The sequence below is a fragment of the Entelurus aequoreus genome, linkage group LG19 (genome assembly GCF_033978785.1).
Source record: "Entelurus aequoreus isolate RoL-2023_Sb linkage group LG19, RoL_Eaeq_v1.1, whole genome shotgun sequence".
In the NCBI taxonomy this organism is placed as follows: Eukaryota; Metazoa; Chordata; class Actinopteri; order Syngnathiformes; family Syngnathidae; genus Entelurus; species Entelurus aequoreus.
This window is the reverse complement of record NC_084749.1, coordinates 41,683,350-41,702,693: the sequence shown is the minus strand read 5'-3', so window position 1 is coordinate 41,702,693 and position 19,344 is coordinate 41,683,350. Positions and strand designations below refer to the sequence as shown.

At 43.0% G+C, this 19,344-nt stretch overlaps 1 protein-coding gene across 1 annotated transcript in view; it reads left to right on the top strand.

The window, feature by feature from the left end:
* Positions 1–5,201: 5,201 nt before the first annotated feature.
* Positions 5,202–19,344, top strand: part of LOC133635372 (BMP/retinoic acid-inducible neural-specific protein 3-like) — a 233,990-nt gene continuing 219,847 nt past the window's right edge. The window contains exon 1 of the mRNA XM_062028512.1: positions 5,202–5,673. The gene's annotated coding sequence lies outside the window, so the exon portion shown is untranslated. The remainder of the gene's footprint in view (positions 5,674–19,344) is intronic.

Here is a 19,344-nt window from a genome sequence, read left to right as displayed (position 1 = left end):
TGCGTCTACTGTGGTAGCTTGGTGCTGCAGGGTATTCCGAGGTGCTGCGAGTCGGCCAGTTGTTGGGGTAGCGACCTTGTGTGTCAGCATGTCTGTGATCTTCTTTTAATTCTTTTTTTTTTTATAAATAGATTTAATTACTTATTTATTCTTATTTTTTTAAATATATTTTATTAATATTATTATTATTATTATTATGTATTTATTTATTTTATTTATTTATTCCCCTACCTCAGGGGGGGTACTCGGCGGGGCGGTTGCTGTTTGTTCCATCTACATCGTTAAATTTTGGCCCACTCTGTATTTGAGTTTGACACCCCTACCTTCGCGTCTTCAGTAATGCGGACGCTGTATCGATCCGTTGTGGTGAAGAAGGAGCTGAGCCGGAAGGCAAAGCTCTCAATTTACCAGTCGATCTAAGTTCCCATCCTCACCTATGGTCATGAGCTTTGGGTTATGACCGAAAGGACAAGATCACGGGTACAAGCGGACACAATGAGGTTCCTCCGCCGGGTGGCGGAGCTTTCCCTTAGAGTACATGAGCTCAAAGTAAAGCTGCTGCTCCTCCACATCGAGAGGAGCCAGATGAGGTGGTTCGGGCATCTGGTCAGGATTCCACCCGAACGCCGTCTTTGCTCCACACGCTGTAAGTTTTTGCTGTCGTCCAGCATTATGTTTTTGTTGACTTTGCAGCCAGTTCAGATTTACTTTTGTTTTACATAGCTATCCCTATGCTTCAGTGCCTTTTCCTAGCGGGACTTGCCTTTTGTTAATTTTTGGTTTAAGCGTTACATACCTTTTTACCTGCACGCTGTCTCCCGCTGTGCTCTGCATATTGGGATCACGACAAACCATCCTCGACGCGTTCCTACTTCTACAAAGCAATTAACTACCTGCTGCCACCTACTGGTATGGAGTATTACAAGATTACCCTGCCAACCTCTACATGGCACAGGCACTAGACAACGGCACATTATTAGGATTATTGATTTGCAAAAAAACATTTTTTGGACCAATTAGGTTAAAGGCCTACTGAAACCCACTACTACCGACCACGCAGTCTGATAGTTTTTATATCAATGATGAAATCTTAACATTGCAACACATGCCAATACGGCCGGGTTAACTTATAAAGTGCAATTTTAAATTTCCCGCCACACTTCCGCTTGAAAACGTTTTATTATGCTGACGTATGCGTGTGACGTCACGAGGACAAGGGAAGTATTCAGAGCCCGAAAAATCCTATACACAAAGCTCTGTTTTCATTTCATAATTCCACAGTATTCTGGACATCTGTGTTGGTGAATCTTTTGCAATTTGTTTAATGAACAATGGAGGCTGCAAAGAAGAACGTTGTAGGTGGGATCGGTGTATTAGCGGCTGGCTGTAGCAACACAACAAGGAGGACTTTGTTGGATAGCAGACACTAGCGCCGGCGACCTCACCTTGACTTCCTACGTCTCCGGGCCGCCGACCGCATCGTCGATCGCTGGAACGCAGGTGAGCACGGGTGTTGATGAGCAGAGGAAGGCTGGCTGGCGTAGGTGGAGCGCTAATGTTTTTATCATAGCCCTGACAAGCTCCCGTTGCTAAGTTAGCGTCATTAGCAACAGCATTGCTAGGCTTCGACAGGCGTCGAATACACATTAACCGTGTATTTACATGTCCAGTGTTTGGTTCGGTGTCTCCTGATAGTAGTATTGTTGAACTTCTGTCTATCCTTCCAGTCCGGTATTTATTTATTTAGTGTCTATCTGCATTTGAGACAGATGCTATCACGTTAGCTCATGCTAAAGAGCTTCGTCGATGTATTCTCGTGGAGATAAAAGTCACTGAATGTCCATTTCGCCTTCTCGACTCTCATTTTCAAGAGGATATAGTATCCGAGGTGGTTTAAAATACAAATCCGTGATCCACAATAGAAAAAGGAGAGAGTGTGGAATCCAATGAGCCAGCTTGTACCTAAGTTACGGTAAGAGCGAAAAAAGATATCTCTTGAACTGCATTGTAGTCCGTCACTCTAACGTTCCGCATCCACGAATCTTTCATCCTCGCTCAAATTAATGGGGTAATCGTCGCTTTCTCGCTCCAAATATCTCTCGCTCCATTGTAAACAATGGGGAATAGTGAGCAGCACTACCGCTTGTGACGTCACGCTACTTCCGGTAGGGGCACGGCTTTTTTTTATCAGCGAGCAAAAGTTGCAAACTTTATCGTCAATTTTCTCTAAATCCTTTCAGCAAAAATATGGCAATTGTCAGGACTTGGTTTTTGGGTTTTGTTTCTCCAGAAGGCAACGGAAAATTGGTGTGAATTTAAATACATTATTTATTTTAACACTAATAAACTACAAAAAAGGGAAGCAAACAAAAGGCGCGCATAAAGGCGGAAATACAAAACTTGGGTATAAACACAAAACTTGCACAAAGGCAGAAACTATGAACAATAAAATAAAAACACAAACTGTGGCATTAATAAACAAAATCTTACTTGGCAAAGAACTGTGAACATGACATGAAGTAGAGGGATGAAAAAGTGTGAGGTCGCAGAAACAGTCAGATTTAAATAGTGACATGATCAGTGAAAACAGGTGCGTGACTCAAAACGTGAAGCAGGTGCGTGACAGGACAGGTGAAAACTAATGAGTTGCTATGGAAACGAACAAACAAGGAAGTGCAACCAGGAACTAAAAAGAGTCCAAAAAACAAACACATGGCCAAAACAAAAACATGAACAGACATGACAGAAATATCGCAAAATGATCAAGTATGACACATAGAATGGATCTGCTATTCCCGTTTAAATTAAAAAAAATCATTTCAGGAGGCCTTTAAGTTGCATAATTTCCCACGGCACACCAGACAATATCTCACGTCACACTAGTGTGCCGCGGCACAGTGGTTCCCCTCCATTTTTCTGCATTCTTTCATATCTCAAGTTATCATTACGTATTTGTATTGTTGCATTTGAACAATTGTATTGTTGATAATAAAGGTAAAGTGTTGGTATTGTTTATTATCAATAGCACTATTTCTATTGGTATTCATATTGCTCCATTTTTAGTGTAATAATGCTCATTATCATTTCTGTATTATTTTTTATTTTCGCTAACTGCTTATTTGCTATTACTTTTACCATTATATTTTTACATGTCGTATTTGCTGATGTTGCTCTGTTGTTGTTGTTGTTGTTGTGTTTGCTGTTGTTGTTTTTGTCTCTCTGTCTAATCCCCCTCTTGTCCCCACAATTCCCCCCTCTGTCTTCCTTTTTTTCTCTTTCTATCCCCTCCTGCTCCGGCCCGGCTGCACCAAATGATAATATAAATACATTTAATAAAGTCAAAATACAAATAAGACAACAAGAGAAGTATCCTACACTTCTCTTTTGTTAAGTAAATCTGAACAGCCGATATGGGCATCTACATCAACTACCGTATTTCCTTGAATAGCCGCAGGGGCGTTAATTAATTTAAAACCTCCTGTCACTCCGGCGTTTACCGGAAGCCGGCGGGATGGCCGTGCATGCGGTAATTATTTTAAAACCTCTTCTCACTCCGGCGTTTACCAAAAGGAATGCGGTAAATTTATGCGTGCGCTTTGAGTGTGATGTAAGCATACCATCATGAAAAGCACATTTAATAAAAAAAACGTTATTATGGTCTTACCTGTACTTATAAATGGAGTCCATTTTCAGCTCCTTCTGACCAAAAGCATCGATAACTTGTTTATAGAAGTCTTCCTTATTTTCTTTCTTCAGTTTTAAAAGTCTCTCTGTCTCGATGGAGATATTACTTGAATTATTACCTCCTGCTTCGATTGAAAGTCCAGTTTAGAAAACTGTTTTATTTTAGATACCGGTATGTAATCCTCCATGTTAAAAGTAAAAGTTCAGGTGAGAGAAAAAAAAGAAAAAAAAATCTCTTGCTGCGTGTTGTCACTTCTTCTGCAGTACCGGAAGTCGCAAGAAGGATCACTAGCGCGGCAGCGCCCTCTACCACCAGGAGGTTTAATGACTCATACAGTATTTGACACACGCAGCTACGGTATATTAATAAAACATAGCTGCTTACTGTTCTTTTTAGCATACTGTACCGGTATTCAATAGCTTGGACCTTAAATCCTACTGAATAGCTCTTTATCTTTTTTCCTATGTGCGATTGCAAACTACTGAAAGCAGCTTCCTCCATTTTGAAAATGAGGACAGGTAAAGCGTCACTCGTGACGTAACGAATTTGAACCGGCAGATGTTCTAGCCATATGCTAAATATTTTGCGAAACGAGTTTGACCCGGCGAAAATTATAGACATGCGATAATAAAATTAATATTTTGCGAAACGAATTTGATCCGGCGTTAATAATGAACCGGCGATAAGGCCAAGCATGCGTTCATTATTTTGAGAAACGAGTTTGACCCGGCAGTAATTCTAGACGTGCGAATACTATATTCCCTGCGCCAATTCAAGGAAATACGGTATATGATTTGCCTGAGAAAAAGAAAATCACTGGGGTAGACTACGTCTCCTGGCTGGCCTGGGAACGCCTCGGGATCCCCCGGGAAGAGCTGGACGAAGTGGCTTGGTAGAGGGAAGTCTGGGCTTCCCTGCTTAGGCTGCTGCCCCCGCGACCCGGCCTCGTATAAGCGGAAGATGGATGGATGGATACACAATAAAAAAACAAACACAAATTATCAATAAGCAAACTAATTTACAGAGTTAGATAAAATATAAAAAAATTATCACGATTGAGTGGCTAAATACTTTTGGCAATATAGTGTATGTACAGCACATTCATCACCTTATTAGGACATTTTCACGTCTTTTTAATGCTGTGTTTAAACCAAAAAAAAGGAAATGTTCAAATTTGCATAAATGCGACATTACATGACAACAGTGTCACTGGACTTTTCTTTTTTTTTTTTTTTTTGGCGCGCCAGTGCGTCTCATCGACAAGGAAGGAGCGTAGTTGACCGAACGCTTGCTATCATTCTCGCCACGTCTCCGTGCTCGAACCCCGGCCCTGGCAGGTCTTACAGAAGGCTACTTGTGTGTGGAACATGTGACTCAAAAGTGAGAGAGGGGGACAAGAGGAGAGGGGGGAGGCTGTGATGTCCGCGCTCCTTCCTCAGCATCTGTCTGCTTCCTTCCTTCCTTCCTTCCTTCCTTCCACGCACTCCGCTACGAGTAGGCGGACCGAGCCGGGGGGGAGAGAAACAAAAAAAAACGACGTCGTGTTGGAATTTATATCGGAGATATCCATATCGTTTTTGTTTTTTTTTTTAAAAAGGGAGCATTGTCGAATATAAACATCTTTTTCGACGCCGTACTAACCTCTTCTCTCATTTCGCGACGCGCTCCTCTTGACGACGTCTGCCTTCCTGGATGATATCGTTGTGCCAAGTCATTATAGAAAGGTGTGCTTCTAGGAACCGCGACTTTCTCCTACATCGAATCCCTTTTTAAAGTTTCTCACCGGTGTAGAAAAGGGCGACGGAACCGACACCGTGACTCGTCTTTCCCAGCGGATACCGGAGTGCGTACCGTTGTTTTTTTTTATTTTTTATTTGGGAGTCCTAAAACTGAGCCCTGGCAAAAGTGAAATGAGTTTGAACGGTTGAAAAAACAAACACCTGGCAACATAACGGGAAATGTAAACTTACCTGCTATTCACAACTGTGGTGAGTACTTTCTATTGTACAATATTTATTGTCTATACCAGTGATTATCAACCACTGTGCCGCGCCGTGAGATATTGTCTGGTGTGCCGTGGGAAAATATGCAACTTAACCTAATTGGTCCAAAAAATGTTTTTTTGCAAATCAATAATCCTAATAATGTGCCGTTGTCTAGTGCCTGTGCTGTGTAGAGCTTGGCAGGGTAATCTTGTAATACTCCATACCAGTAGGTGGCAGCAGGTAGTTCATTGCTTTGTAGAAGTCGAATCGCGTCGAGGATGGTTTGTCGTGATCCCAATATGCAGAGCGCAGCGGGAGACAGCGTGCAGGTAAAAAAGGTATGTAACGCTTAAACCAAAAATTAACAAAAGGCAAGTCCCGCTAGGAAAAGGCACTGAAGCATAGGGATGGCTATGTAAAACAAAAGTAAATCTGAACTGGCTGCAAAGTCAACAAAAGCAGAATGCTGGACGACAGCAAAAACTTACAGTGTGTGGAGCAAAGACGGCGTCCACAAAGCACATACGTACATGACATGACAATCAACAATGTCCCCACAAAAAAAGGATAGCGTACGCACAACTTAAATAGTCTTGATTGCAAAAACAAAGCAGGTGCGGTCAATAGCACTCAAAGGAAGGCGTGAAGCTGCTACAGGAGAACACCAACTAAACAGGAAGCAGTGTTTCCCATAAACTGCCAAGATACCTGTGGTGCTGGGGGCGTGGCTATGGGCGTGGTCACCATGACATCATCGAGTAATTTGCATAATTTACTACAATGATTTGATTTTCTCTAAAAAGGCTAAAAAAATGTATACTTACTAATTAATAATAACAGTTTTGTTTTAAACGTCCATCCATCCATCCATCCATCCTTTTTACAATATAATTACAACACTTTATGTACATATTTATATACAGATTTGAACAATAAGTTATTCACTGAAATTTATTTATTAATTGTGGTTCTTACAAAAAATATATCTTATAAAATATAAAAGCTAAAATGTCTCAAAGCTCTGCCCCTTTAATTAGTGCATACTAAATAATTTAACTTTAGCCTACTACTACAACCATATTATTTACCAGCAACATAAAGTGAAACAGAGGCAGAGGTGTCCTGCCACAGTCAGTAACAAATAAACAGAAAACAGTAGTGGTGGTAGATAGACACAGAGCTTCATCAAACATCTGATCCACTGAACAAAGAGCTCCAAAAATCTTGAACTTTAGACTGCCATCAGTTTTACTCCCTACACTTAACCATGTGTTTCCTACTGCCTGCAGACTTTGCACCCTTTGTTATATACACATGTTGTGTTTCTAATATAAATACATTTAAAGTCAAATACAAATAAGGCAACAAGAGAAGTATCCTACACTTCTCTTTTGTAAAGTAAATCTGAACAGCCGATATGGGCATCTACATCAACTATATGATTTGCCTGAGAAGCTGGAGAGGACAAAAAAAAAAAAAAATGTATTTTTTAAAAATTTTGTTTTATTTGTGGCGGACGTAATTCTTTCGTGGCGGGCCGCCACAAATAAATGAATGTGTGGGAAACCCTGGAAGGGTCACCAAAATAACAGCGCAAGACAGGAACTAAAGCACTACACACAGGAAACAACAACAAACTCAAAATAAGGCACGACAACCTGGTGGAGTTTAATTTTTTAACCTTTTCTGCTGGTGGTGTGCCTCTGTAATTTTTTTTATGAAAAAAATGTGCCTTGGCTCAAAAAAGGTTGAAAAACACTGGTCTATACCAGGGATCTCTAACCTTTTTTGCACCAATGTAGGCATTATTTTCACGGACCGGTGTTGTGCCGGATAATGCACCCCCGTCGTAGAATGCACCCCCTGACGGGAGCGCGCTTATTTATGGGGTGTGAAATGCGCAATCAATGCAATATTCATAATGTTTTCTTATTTTGGGCAAATAGTGTACAGTGTGCCCCCCGCCCCCCCCCACCCCCTCTTTTAGTGTGTGTACATTTTTTCCTCATTTTCATTTAATTTATTTGTAACATGTAGACATTCCACAATCTGTGGTTATTTATTTATTTATTGTCTATGCTTAAACTCCTATTTTTCCTTAAAATTGTTTTGCATATCCTACTTGGCCTTTAGTTTGCATTCCTATAACTTTTTTTTACATAGACAATTTTTTTTTTTTTTTCATTTTTTTGAGATGCGGAGGATGCACTGACAGTTGTCGACGTTAAACAGAATAAAACAAGTTATTTTCAATTAAAAACTCCCATTTTTATGTACGGACTTAACTGTGGCCCGTCAGGGGGTGCGTTCTACGGCGGGGGTGCATTATCCGTCACAACACCGGCCTTCCATGTGTGGCAGATAAATAGAGCAAATAAGTGCATGAAAAATGAATATTTTCCCTTTGCCAAAAAAAGCTCGCCATAGACTTTTGTTTTTTTTAATCCTTTTTGCTCGTAGTAGGCTTTTTTTGGGGGCTGTCATAACTCGGTCTTTGGCGTGGTTTGCTCTCCCGTGGTGCAAAAGAATTGGAACGGACGTGGCGTGCAGGTAAAGACATAGTTTAATATTTACTATAAACTCAAACAAAAGGTACAAACAAAAGGCGCTCACAGCGGAGGTAAAAAACTTGACTAGAAAACAAAAGGCGCGCACAATGGCGGAGAACTATGAACATTAAACAAACAAAAACTTACGTGACAAGGAACTGTGAACATGGCATGAATGTATGATGTCGCCAGGACGAACAACAGAAACAGAAAAGCCTATATAGTGACATGATAAGTGAAAACAGGTGCGTGACTAACTGTGAACAGGTGCGTGACATGACAATGTGAAAACGTGAGACAGGTGTGTGTGAGTCTAAACGTGGAACAGGTGAAACTAATGAGTAACCATGGAAACAAAACAAAACCAGGAAGTGAAACCAGGAACTAAGGAAGTGTCCAAAAAACAAAACAGCACATGGCCAAACAAAAACATGAACACAGACATGACAGAACCCCCCCCTTACGGACAGATCCCAGATGTCCAAAAACAAAAAACAGGGTCAAGAGTCATGGGAGGGGGGGAGGGGGACATGGCGGTGGATCGCCAGACCAGGTGTCCCCGAATCCACCGGGGCAGAGTCAGGTGGCGACGGCGGGTAGACCGCCGCTGAACCTGACGAGGTGGGCGACCTGGGAATGGCCACATTCGTGGCAGACGAGGAGGTCGGCGCACCTGGCGTGGCGGACGCCCATGGAATGGCCACATCCTTGGCCGACGAGGAGGTGGGCGCGTTGTCGTGGCAGGCGGCGAAGCTTGGCGTGGCGGGTCTTGGTCTTGGCGTGGGTCTTGGTCTTGGCGAGGGTCTTGGTCTTGGCGAGGGTCTTGGTCTTGGTCTTGGCATGGTTTGTCTTGGACTTGGTCTTGGTGTTGACATGGTTGGTCTTGGACTTGGCGTGGTTGGTCTTGGTGTGGTTGGTCTTGGTCTTGGACACTTGGCGGGTCTTGGTCTTGGTCACTTGGCGGGTCTTGGTCTTGGTCACTTGGCGGTTCTTGGTCACTTGGTGGGTCTTGGTCACTTGGTGGGTCTTGGTCACTTGGTGGGTCTTGGTCACTTGGCGGTTCTTGGTCACTTGGCGGTTCTTGGTCACTTGGCGGTTCTTGGTCACTTGGCGGTTCTTGGTCACTTGGCGGGTCTTGGTCACTTGGCGGTTCTTGGTCACTTGGCGGGTCTTGGTCTTGGTCACTTGGCGGGTCTTGGTCTTGGTCACTTGGCGGTTCTTGGTCACTTGGCGGTTCTTGGTCACTTGGTGGGTCTTGGTCACTTGGCGGTTCTTGGTCACTTGGCGGTTCTTGGTCACTTGGCGGTTCTTGGTCACTTGGCGGTTCTTGGTCTTGGTCACTTGGCGGGTCTTGGTCACTTGGCGGTTCTTGGTCTTGGTCACTTGGCGGGTCTTGGTCTTGGTCACTTGGCGGGTCTTGGTCTTGGTCACTTGGTGGGTCTTGGTCACTTGGCGGTTCTTGGTCTTGGTCACTTGGCGGGTCTTGGTCTTGGCTTTGGTCTTGGCGTGGGGCAGCCACGGGCGGCACTTGGCGGCGTGGGGCAGCCACGGGCGGCACTTGGCGGCGTGGGGAAGCCACGGGCGGCACTTGGCGGCGTGGGGAAGCCACGGGCGGCACTTGGCGGCGTGGGGAAGCCACGGGCGGCACTTGGCGGCGTGGGGAAGCCACGGGCGGCACTTGGCGGCGTGGGGCAGCCACTGGCGGCACTTGGCGTCGTGAAGCTGCGACTGGCGGCACTTGGCGTCGTGAAGCTGCGACTGGGCGTGGAGCAGGTACTGGCGGCGCTTGGCGTGGAGCAGGTACTGGCGGCGCTTGGCGTGGAGCAGGTACCGGTGGCGCTTGGCGTGGAGCAGGTACTGGTGGCGCTTGGCGTGGAGCTGGGCGTGGAGCAGGTGGATCTTGGCATGGTCGAAAAACTGGTGGTGGTGGTCGTGCTGGTGGCTGTGGCTTGGCGTGACGAAAGACTGGTGGTGGGGGTCGTGCTGGTGGCTGTGGCTTGGCAGGTCGAAAGACAGGTGGTGGTGGTCGTGCTGGAGGCTGTGGCTTGGCGTGACGATGCTGAGCCACCCCACCTGAACAATTCCCAGCCCTAGCCCCCCCCTCAAGGAGCGGATCCCAGACGCGCTCCCCGCGGTCTGGAACCATCTTTTGGGGTGGGCGGAGGGGGTTCAGGAGGAGGGCAGAATCCTCCCCTCTAAATTGTCCAAAATGTCTTCCTTCTTGTACCTGGGATCTTGTGGGTGAAAAAAAAAAGTGTGACTTGGGCGTGGCTTGAGTCCTGGGGGGCGGGGCATGGAATTTGGGTGGCTTGGATTGACAGGATCTGATTTCTAAAAACATGTCCTGGTAATGTCTTATCATGTTTTTAGAGTCTTTGGCTGGAGGCGGATGATCAAAAGAAAAAGAGTTCAGAAAAAAAAAATCCTGGTCTGTGATGTCATTTTGGAGCTGTGGAGCTGGCAGCAACCTGCTTCCGCCCGGAGTGGGAGGAGCCTGCGGCAGCGCCGCATGCTGTCCGCTCGCCTTCCCTGAAGTCTTTGGTCTGGAGCGGCGCTTCCAGGACTGCGGTGACGCAGCGCCATCCTCGGACCAACTGGAGCTCAATGGCACCAGATTTCCATCTGGCCCCCACATCAGGTCTCTGCGCTTACCGGAGGAATAACGCAGAGTCTCTTCCTCCATCGCGCGGAGGACCTCCCACGTTGCCTCGTCAAAATTGTCCAAATTTTTTGCGGGAGAGCTCTCGTGCTGGCGACATCTGTCATCACTCGGTCTTTGGCGTGGTTTGCTCTCCCGTGGTGCAAAAGAATTGGAACGGACGTGGCGTGCAGGTAAAGACATAGTTTAATATTTACTATAAACTCAAACAAAAGGTACAAACAAAAGGCGCTCACAGCGGAGGTAAAAAACTTGACTAGAAAACAAAAGGCGCGCACAATGGCGGAGAACTATGAACATTAAACAAACAAAAACTTACGTGACAAGGAACTGTGAACATGGCATGAATGTATGATGTCGCCAGGACGAACAACAGAAACAGAAAAGCCTATATAGTGACATGATAAGTGAAAACAGGTGCGTGACTAACTGTGAACAGGTGCGTGACATGACAATGTGAAAACGTGAGACAGGTGTGTGTGAGTCTAAACGTGGAACAGGTGAAACTAATGAGTAACCATGGAAACAAAACAAAACCAGGAAGTGAAACCAGGAACTAAGGAAGTGTCCAAAAAACAAAACAGCACATGGCCAAACAAAAACATGAACACAGACATGACAGGGGCTTTAGTATCTGATGGGTTATAGGTGTTACATCACATTCAAGGATAAATGCATGGATATATAATCAAGCTAGAAATACTTGCTATTAGTTCCAATATATTTCTGTGGTTTTTATTTCCATTTTTATATGGAATATTTAATACGTAGATACACTAATGTTAGCTTTTTTGTAGAGATGTCCGATAATGGCTTCCGATATTGTCCAACTCTTAATTACCGATTCCGATATCAACCGATACCGATATATACAGTCGTGGAATTAACCCATTATTATGCCTAATTTTGTTGTGATGCCCCGCCGGATGCATTAAAACAATGTAACAAGGTTTTCCAAAATAAATCAACTCAAGTTATGGAAAAAAAATGCCAACATGGCACTGCCATATTTATTATTGAAGTCACAAAGTGCATTATATTTTTTTAACATGCCTCTAAACAGCAGCTTGGAATTTGGGACATGCTCTACCCGAGAGAGCATGAGGAGGTTGAGGTGTGGGGGTAGGGGGTAGCGGTGGGTGTGTATTGTAGCGTCCCGGAAGAGTTAGTGCTGCAAGGGGTTTGTTCTGTTGTGTTTATGTTGTGTTACGGTGCGGATGTTCTCCCGAAATGTGTTTGTCATTCTTGTTAGGCGTGGGTACACAGTGTGGCGCATATTTGTAACAGTGTTAAAGTTGTTTATACGGTCACCCTCAGTGTGACCTGTACGGCTGTTGACCAAGTATGCATGCATTCACTTGTGTGTGTGAAAAGCCGTAGATATTATGTGATTGAGCCGGAACGCAAAGGCAGTGCCTTTAAGGTTTATTGGCGCTTTGTACTTCTCCCTACGTCTGTGTACCACTCCGTACAGCGGCGTTTTAAAAAGTCATTAATTTTACTTTTTGAAACCGATGCTGATAATTTTGAAACCGATACCGATAATTTCCGATATTACATTTTAAAGCATTTATCGACATCTCTACTTTTTTGGGTACAATTTTCCATGCGTAAATACAGATATTATTGCCAATTACTTGTATAATAGGACTATGTGCAATAACACCAGCACTTTAACTTACTAGGCCAAAGAAGATGTGTATGTTCTACCTTCAGCACAATTATTATATGCAACAATTTAGCACTTCTCCATCTGCCTTATGAACTTTAACTACTACGGTCACTTTGTTCCTGATCTGCCCTGATCTTAGGTCATCAACCTGCAGACGGAACCTAGCTTTTGGCTACAATTTGGCACCTTTAGATTTTATATGTTTATTAATGAGCGTTGTCCCATGTAACAAAGACGTAACAAATATAGCAAATGGCGACTTTTTATCAGGAGTTGTATAATACAAGCTTATTGGTGTGTTTGGTGGGACTGGCGAAAAGTTAAGTATGAGGAAATGCGGTCGGTTACAAATGATTTAATGTCTCTGTGCGGCCTGGTAGCAATCGTGTCATGGACTGGTGCCGGTCCCCGGACCGATGGTTGGGGATCACTGGTCTATATTGTTCAATTCAGTTCAGTTTTCAGTTTATTTCCAACATGCATACTATACAATGTAATGCATCACATATTTACAGTTGTTTCCTTACAGCACATCCGAAAAGGAGTAGAAAGAAGCAGATCTTATTTAATCCTACCCCTTTTCATACCATAGCAATGTTATCCAATGTACTTGTTCTCTGTAACAGAACAGTGAACAAATAAATATTATACCATAGTAAGCATACAAATATTAAATTCATACATAATCTTTGTCTCAATTAAATAAAAGGGTTCAAGATCCATCCATTGTCTACCGCTTGTCCCTTTCGAGGTCGCAGGGGGTGCTTAGGGTGTATTTTAGCTGCATTTGGGCGGAAGGCGGGGTACATCCTGGACAAGTCGCCACGTCATTGCAGGGCCAACACAGATAGACAACATTCACACTCACATTCACAAACTAGGGCCATTTTAGTGTTGCCAATCAACCTATCACCAGGTGCATCTTTTTGGTTCAAGATGTTTATCATAATTCTTGTTCCGTCTACTTTGTGAACACTTGTAGTTTGAACCGTCTCCTAAACTGAATCATAATGGTGCTTTGTTTGATTTCTTTGGTTAATCCGTTCCATAATTGAATTCCACATACTGATATACTAAAGGTTTTAAGTGTTATAAGAGCACACAAATGTTTTAAATTAGATTTTCCTCTAAGGTTATATTTCTCCTCTTTCGTTGAGAATAATTGTTGTACATTCTTGGGTAGCAGGTTATCGTTTGCTTTGTACATCATTTTAGCTGTTTGCAAATGCCCCAAATCGTTGAATTTCAATAATTGTGATTTAATAAATAAAGGGTTTGTATGTTCTCTATATCCAACATTATGTATTATTCTAATTGATCTTTTTTGTAACACAGTTAGTGAATGAAGCGCACATTTGTAGTTGTTTCCCCATATTTCTACACAATACCTCAGATATGGTAACACTAGTTGATATGTAATCATAATGTGAAATCCTAAACAATGGCATTATATTAGCATCTAACCACACACACAATTTCCGACATTAAGTATATAACACACAACACAGTGTGTGCTACTTGTGTTCCTTATAGCTTCTCAGCCTTGTCATTACAGTTAGAGTGTATTGTCACTTAATCGGCCATTTACAGCGTTTTTAAATATATGTTTTTTTAAGTCCCACTCAAGTTATAATTATGCACGTCGCCCCTAAGGCATTACCTGAAAAGAACACACATGAGTCATCATCAGTGAAGCGTGACTCTGCTAATGAGCCCAAGCTTCTCACATTAGGCAATATTGTTCCAAATGCTATCCTCTTGGACAGGCTAGAGCAGTGGTCGGAAACCCAAAACATTGAAAGACCAAAAATACAAAAAACAAATCTGTCTGGAGCCGCAAAAAATGAAAAGCCTTATATAAATCTTATAATGAAGGCAACACATGATGCGTCTGTATTAGCCTACTATCAAAATGACTATGTGTCGCAGGCTGAAGCAAATCCTTGTTGACAGAAATGTTGAAATTGTATATTTATTCTACACATTTTTACAACATTAGAAAACATTACTAAATGAGAGGCTACTCAGAGGGTGAGATAACGCCTGGAAATTACTGGCCAAAAGGTATAGATGTGTGTGTCTAAGTTATAGGAAACGGCAGGCTGTCTTCTTCTAATAGATTTATTACAACGTTTGCTGTGGTCTGTACAACATGGCACACAGACATCTATCTGAAATGCAGCCATTACATACAGATAATGTGTCATGAGACATGCAAATATAAATTAATTACACAGGGGAGATAAGTAAAGGATATTAATTGAGCTCTCAACCACAACACCAAGGGGAGCTCCACTAACCACGTTAAACCCAGATTCCGAACTAACAAAGGTCTTAACTCATTCTCTTTCTATGCCACATCAATGTGGAATGCGCTCCCAACATGTTTAAAAGAAAGGGCATCTCTATCCTCCTTCAAAACCGCAATAAAAGTTCACCTCCGGGCAGCTACAACCCTAAACTAACACCCTCCCCGGATTGCTATTAATCAAATGTAAACAATCAAATGCAGATACTTTTTCTTATGCCTTCTGATCTCTCTCTCTCTCTCTCTCTCTCTCTCTCTCTCTCTCTCTCTCTCTCTCTCTCTCTCTCTCTCTCTCTCTCTATGTCCACTACTTGACGTCCATATCCTACCCCCCCCCCCCCCCCCCCTCCACACCCCTGATTGTAAATAATGTAAATAATTCAATGTGATTATCTTGTGTGATGACTGTATTATGATGATAGTATATATGATAGTATATATCTGTATCATGAATCAATTTAAGTGGACCCCGACTTAAACAAGTTCAAAAACTTATTCGGGTGTTACCATTTAGTGGTCAGTTGTACGGAATATGTACTTCACTGTGCAACCTACTAATAAAAGTCTCAATCAATCAATCAAAACTCAAATATACCTACAAATGAGGCATAATGATGCAATATGTACATACAGCTAGCCTAAATAGCATGTTAGCATTGATTAGCTTGCAGTCATGCACTCACCGAATATGCCTGATTAGCACTCCACACAAGTCAATGACATCAACATAGCTCACCTTTGTGTATTCACGCACAGCATAAAACGTTTGGTGGACAAAATGAGACAAAGAAGGAGTGGACGATTTTACATGCGTCACAGTCCACACTATGGTGAGTTCAAGAACCGCCGAAATTAGTAGGACAAAACGATGTTCACCAAATACTCTCATCAGTGAAGCATACACACCAACATATTAAACAGTGGGCTTTCTAACATTTGTGAATGTTTGTCTTCAGACAAAAAACATACTAAAACAAAATTAATATTTTTCCCCCATCTTTTTCCATTGAAAAATGCTCCAGGGAGCCACTAGGGCTGCACTAAAGAGCCGCATGCGGCTCGAGAGCCGCGGGTTGCTGACCCCCGGGCTAGAGTGCCTATATAATGTGCAAAATCGAAATTCAAAGCAAAAACTTTTTGCACAAAAGCATCCACTCCAGGCGACGATAAAAGTAGGATGGTTTTGGAGCAGTGTTTTCTAGTAAAAAAACACTCAATCACAGCTGTAATTTTCACTGCCACTTGTCAGTGTTGGTCTGAAGTGCCAAAGCATCAGACTGTTTATTGGGCCACGGCAGTGCCACTGTTCAGCTGTGTCCTCATCTATCCTGGGAGACATGGTGAACCTGACCGTGTCCAAGCCTGCAAGGCACACCGTCTCCTCATATGAAAAGAGATATAACTCACCTTCTATCAGCCCCTGAATTCATGTACAGATATTCATGTATCTATTTCTGTATGATATCCACTAGGGGTGCACCATTATTATCGGGCCAGAGGAATTACGACATAATTCCGATAATTCCAATAACATAAAAAAATAAATCAAGCGACAATAGATATTACATCAAATTACCAGTAATGTGCTGTGAGCAAATCGGGCACTCATTTTTTCCCACGTGCCGTAAAAGGCCTGTTACAAATTTCCACTGTAAACAAACATGGCGTCGATTCATTTTTTCTTATCATCCAAATTTTTTATATTGATTTTAAACTGCTAGTTGTAAAGCATCTGTACTTAAAGTGGTTGTGGAAGTTGTTTCCTAGCAGTTCCACTGTAGACACGGCACAGGAGCCAAGCGTGTAGTTTTAACCAAGTTTTATTGTGCATAGATTGTTTGTCCAAGTCTTTCTCCAGTAGAACGTGACTTTTCAGTCACGTCCGTATCCTCTCTCCTCCCCTGCTCTCGGCCGCTTACTGTTAAAGACAACAGATGATTAGATTAACATGTACCACCTGTGAAATGTAATCACCTGTCAGCTGTGTCTCGCCGTCAGCACATGCCCCGCCCCCCCATCCGATGGTGCTCGTCCTCAGCACCATAGACAGAGGCGGTGACCTTTGCTCCTGCAAGCGCGCTGGCCACACCTCCCCCCACAGTGGTCATATTATGCAAAACATTTTCTTACCAGTTTGCACCTGTTTTTGTGTATTTTGGATGCTCATAACTCCAGGAAACATTTTATACAAACAATGGAGGTGTGGCGGAGATATTAATATAACACGTTTGCCTCTTTCCAAACGAGTTGTTTGGATTTTGAGACACTTGTTAAGTATTTTGCCTTAGTTACGTCAGCGGACATCTCCATAACTGGTAAAGGTTTATTCGAAATGCATTCGCGAGTCCGCCATTTTTTCAGCTGTAGTCCAAAATTGCAGTCAATAAGTTCCTCGAAAATCTCTATTTTCTTGTTGTTGGGCAGACTGGCTCGTACATGCACTTGAATGCTAAACGCCTCAGCTGTTGCCATTTCTAATAAAAAGTAGCATATGGTTCTAATGCATTGGTCCCCAAACTACGGCACGCGGGCCAGATACGGCCCGCCAGCGTCCAAAATCCGGAACGCGGGTAGTCCCGCGTAAAAAAAAAACAAAAAAAAATGTTTTTCAATTATTATTTTTTTAATCTGTCCTTTCTATCCCATCCATCAATTTATATTGTCTAAAAATGCATTTTCCCATCGATAACGTGATGTCATCACGCTCGCGCCGCAGTGTCGGGCGAGCAAGCGACAAGTGTGCGCTCTTTCAGTCAATTAGTGCATGAGGGAAAAAATGGCGAAATCGTTGGGGAAACGTAAAATAGACTCAGAGTGTCGAGTTTTTAAAACATCATTGGAAGTACTTGTTTTTGTTCTGTGTAAGGAAAAGGCAGTTTGTCTAATCTGCAATGAGACAGATTATATATATGTGCATATATATATATATATATATATATATATATATATATATATATATATATATATATATATATATATATATATATATATAGCCTGGCTCCTGTCAATTTTTTTTAACCCAATGCGGCCCCCGGGTCAAAAAGTTTGGAAACCCCTGTTTATTGGTTATTGTTTATTGAGGATCCCCATTAGCCGACGCACAAACGCCAGGCTAGTCTTCCTGGGGTCCTTTTTAAAAGTTCAAAATAAAATAATAATACACAGATCCAGTAAAACAAAACATGTTCTAATGTATATCTGTCAGTAGACTCAATATGGAAGAGGTAAAAACTACAACGTGGCTGACGGGGTGGAGACGCATGTTATGTAGACCACAAAGAAGGAAACAAATCATAATATGATCACCATAAAACTACAGAAACTAAAGATTATTATGTCAACATACTGAATAAATAAAGCAATTTAAGTAAGAAAAAGTACAGTAATGTAATAATGCACCAGGAAATGCTAAAAATAAAAGAAAGCACACACAAGGAGCCCTCAGTTATTTCAACGCTGGTGGCCAAACTATAGAATTAGAAGATGTCAAGTTGGCCCAATGATGAGGTGGCGACTTGTCCAGGGTGTACCCCACCTTCTGCCCGAATGCAGCTGAGATAGGCTCCAGCACTCCCCGCGACCCCAAAAAGGACAAGCGGTAGAAAATGGATGGATGGCAGTTGCCACTGACTTTCCAATTAAGTAATCCATTAATTAAGACGCTACAATGGGGCAGCAAGGTGGCACAGGTGTTAGTGCATGTGCCTCACAATACAAAGGTCCTGAGTAGTCCTGAGTTCAATCCCGGGCTTGGGATCTTTCTGTGTGGAGTTTGCATGTTCTCCCCGTGACTGCGTGGGTTCCCTCCGGGTACTCCGGCTTCCTCCCACCTCCAAAGACATGCACCTGGGGATAGTTTGATTGGCAACACTAAATTGGCCCTAGTGTGTGAATGTGAGTGTGAATGCTGCCTGTCTATCTGTGTTGGCCCTGCAATGAGGTGGCGACTTGTCCAGGGTGTACCCCGCCTTCCGCCCGAATGCAGCTGAGATAGGCTCCAGCACCCCCCGCGACCCCAAAAGGGACAACGGTAGGAAATGGATGGATGAATGGAAGACGCTCCAATGGATCCTTGGCAGTAAGCCTGGGCGATAATATCGATTTTATTGATACATTTGAGTTTTTTGTGGCAGACGATTTCATCCCTTGCTCTGGCATACGTTTTACCCCCATGAGTTTCGGTAGCCCACGTCCGCCCCCTTACTTCCTTAGCGGAGATTCACAAGCCAAGCACAACACGGCTATTGCAAATGCTAACGAAAGCGAGACGTCTGTTCGAAAGAAAAGTGTTGTCAGTGCTTTACTGTAGATGTGCGGAAACAGTCGTGGAACAAGTGACTGCAAAGTTTCTTTAAAAAAGGCAGAAGCCTGACGAACTTAGTCTAGCATCTAAAACAGAATGGTGCCGATTGGAGGAAATGCAACTCTTTGTGAGGCGAACAAGACCGTAATAACAACTCTACCTAAGAATAAGATTACTGTGGTG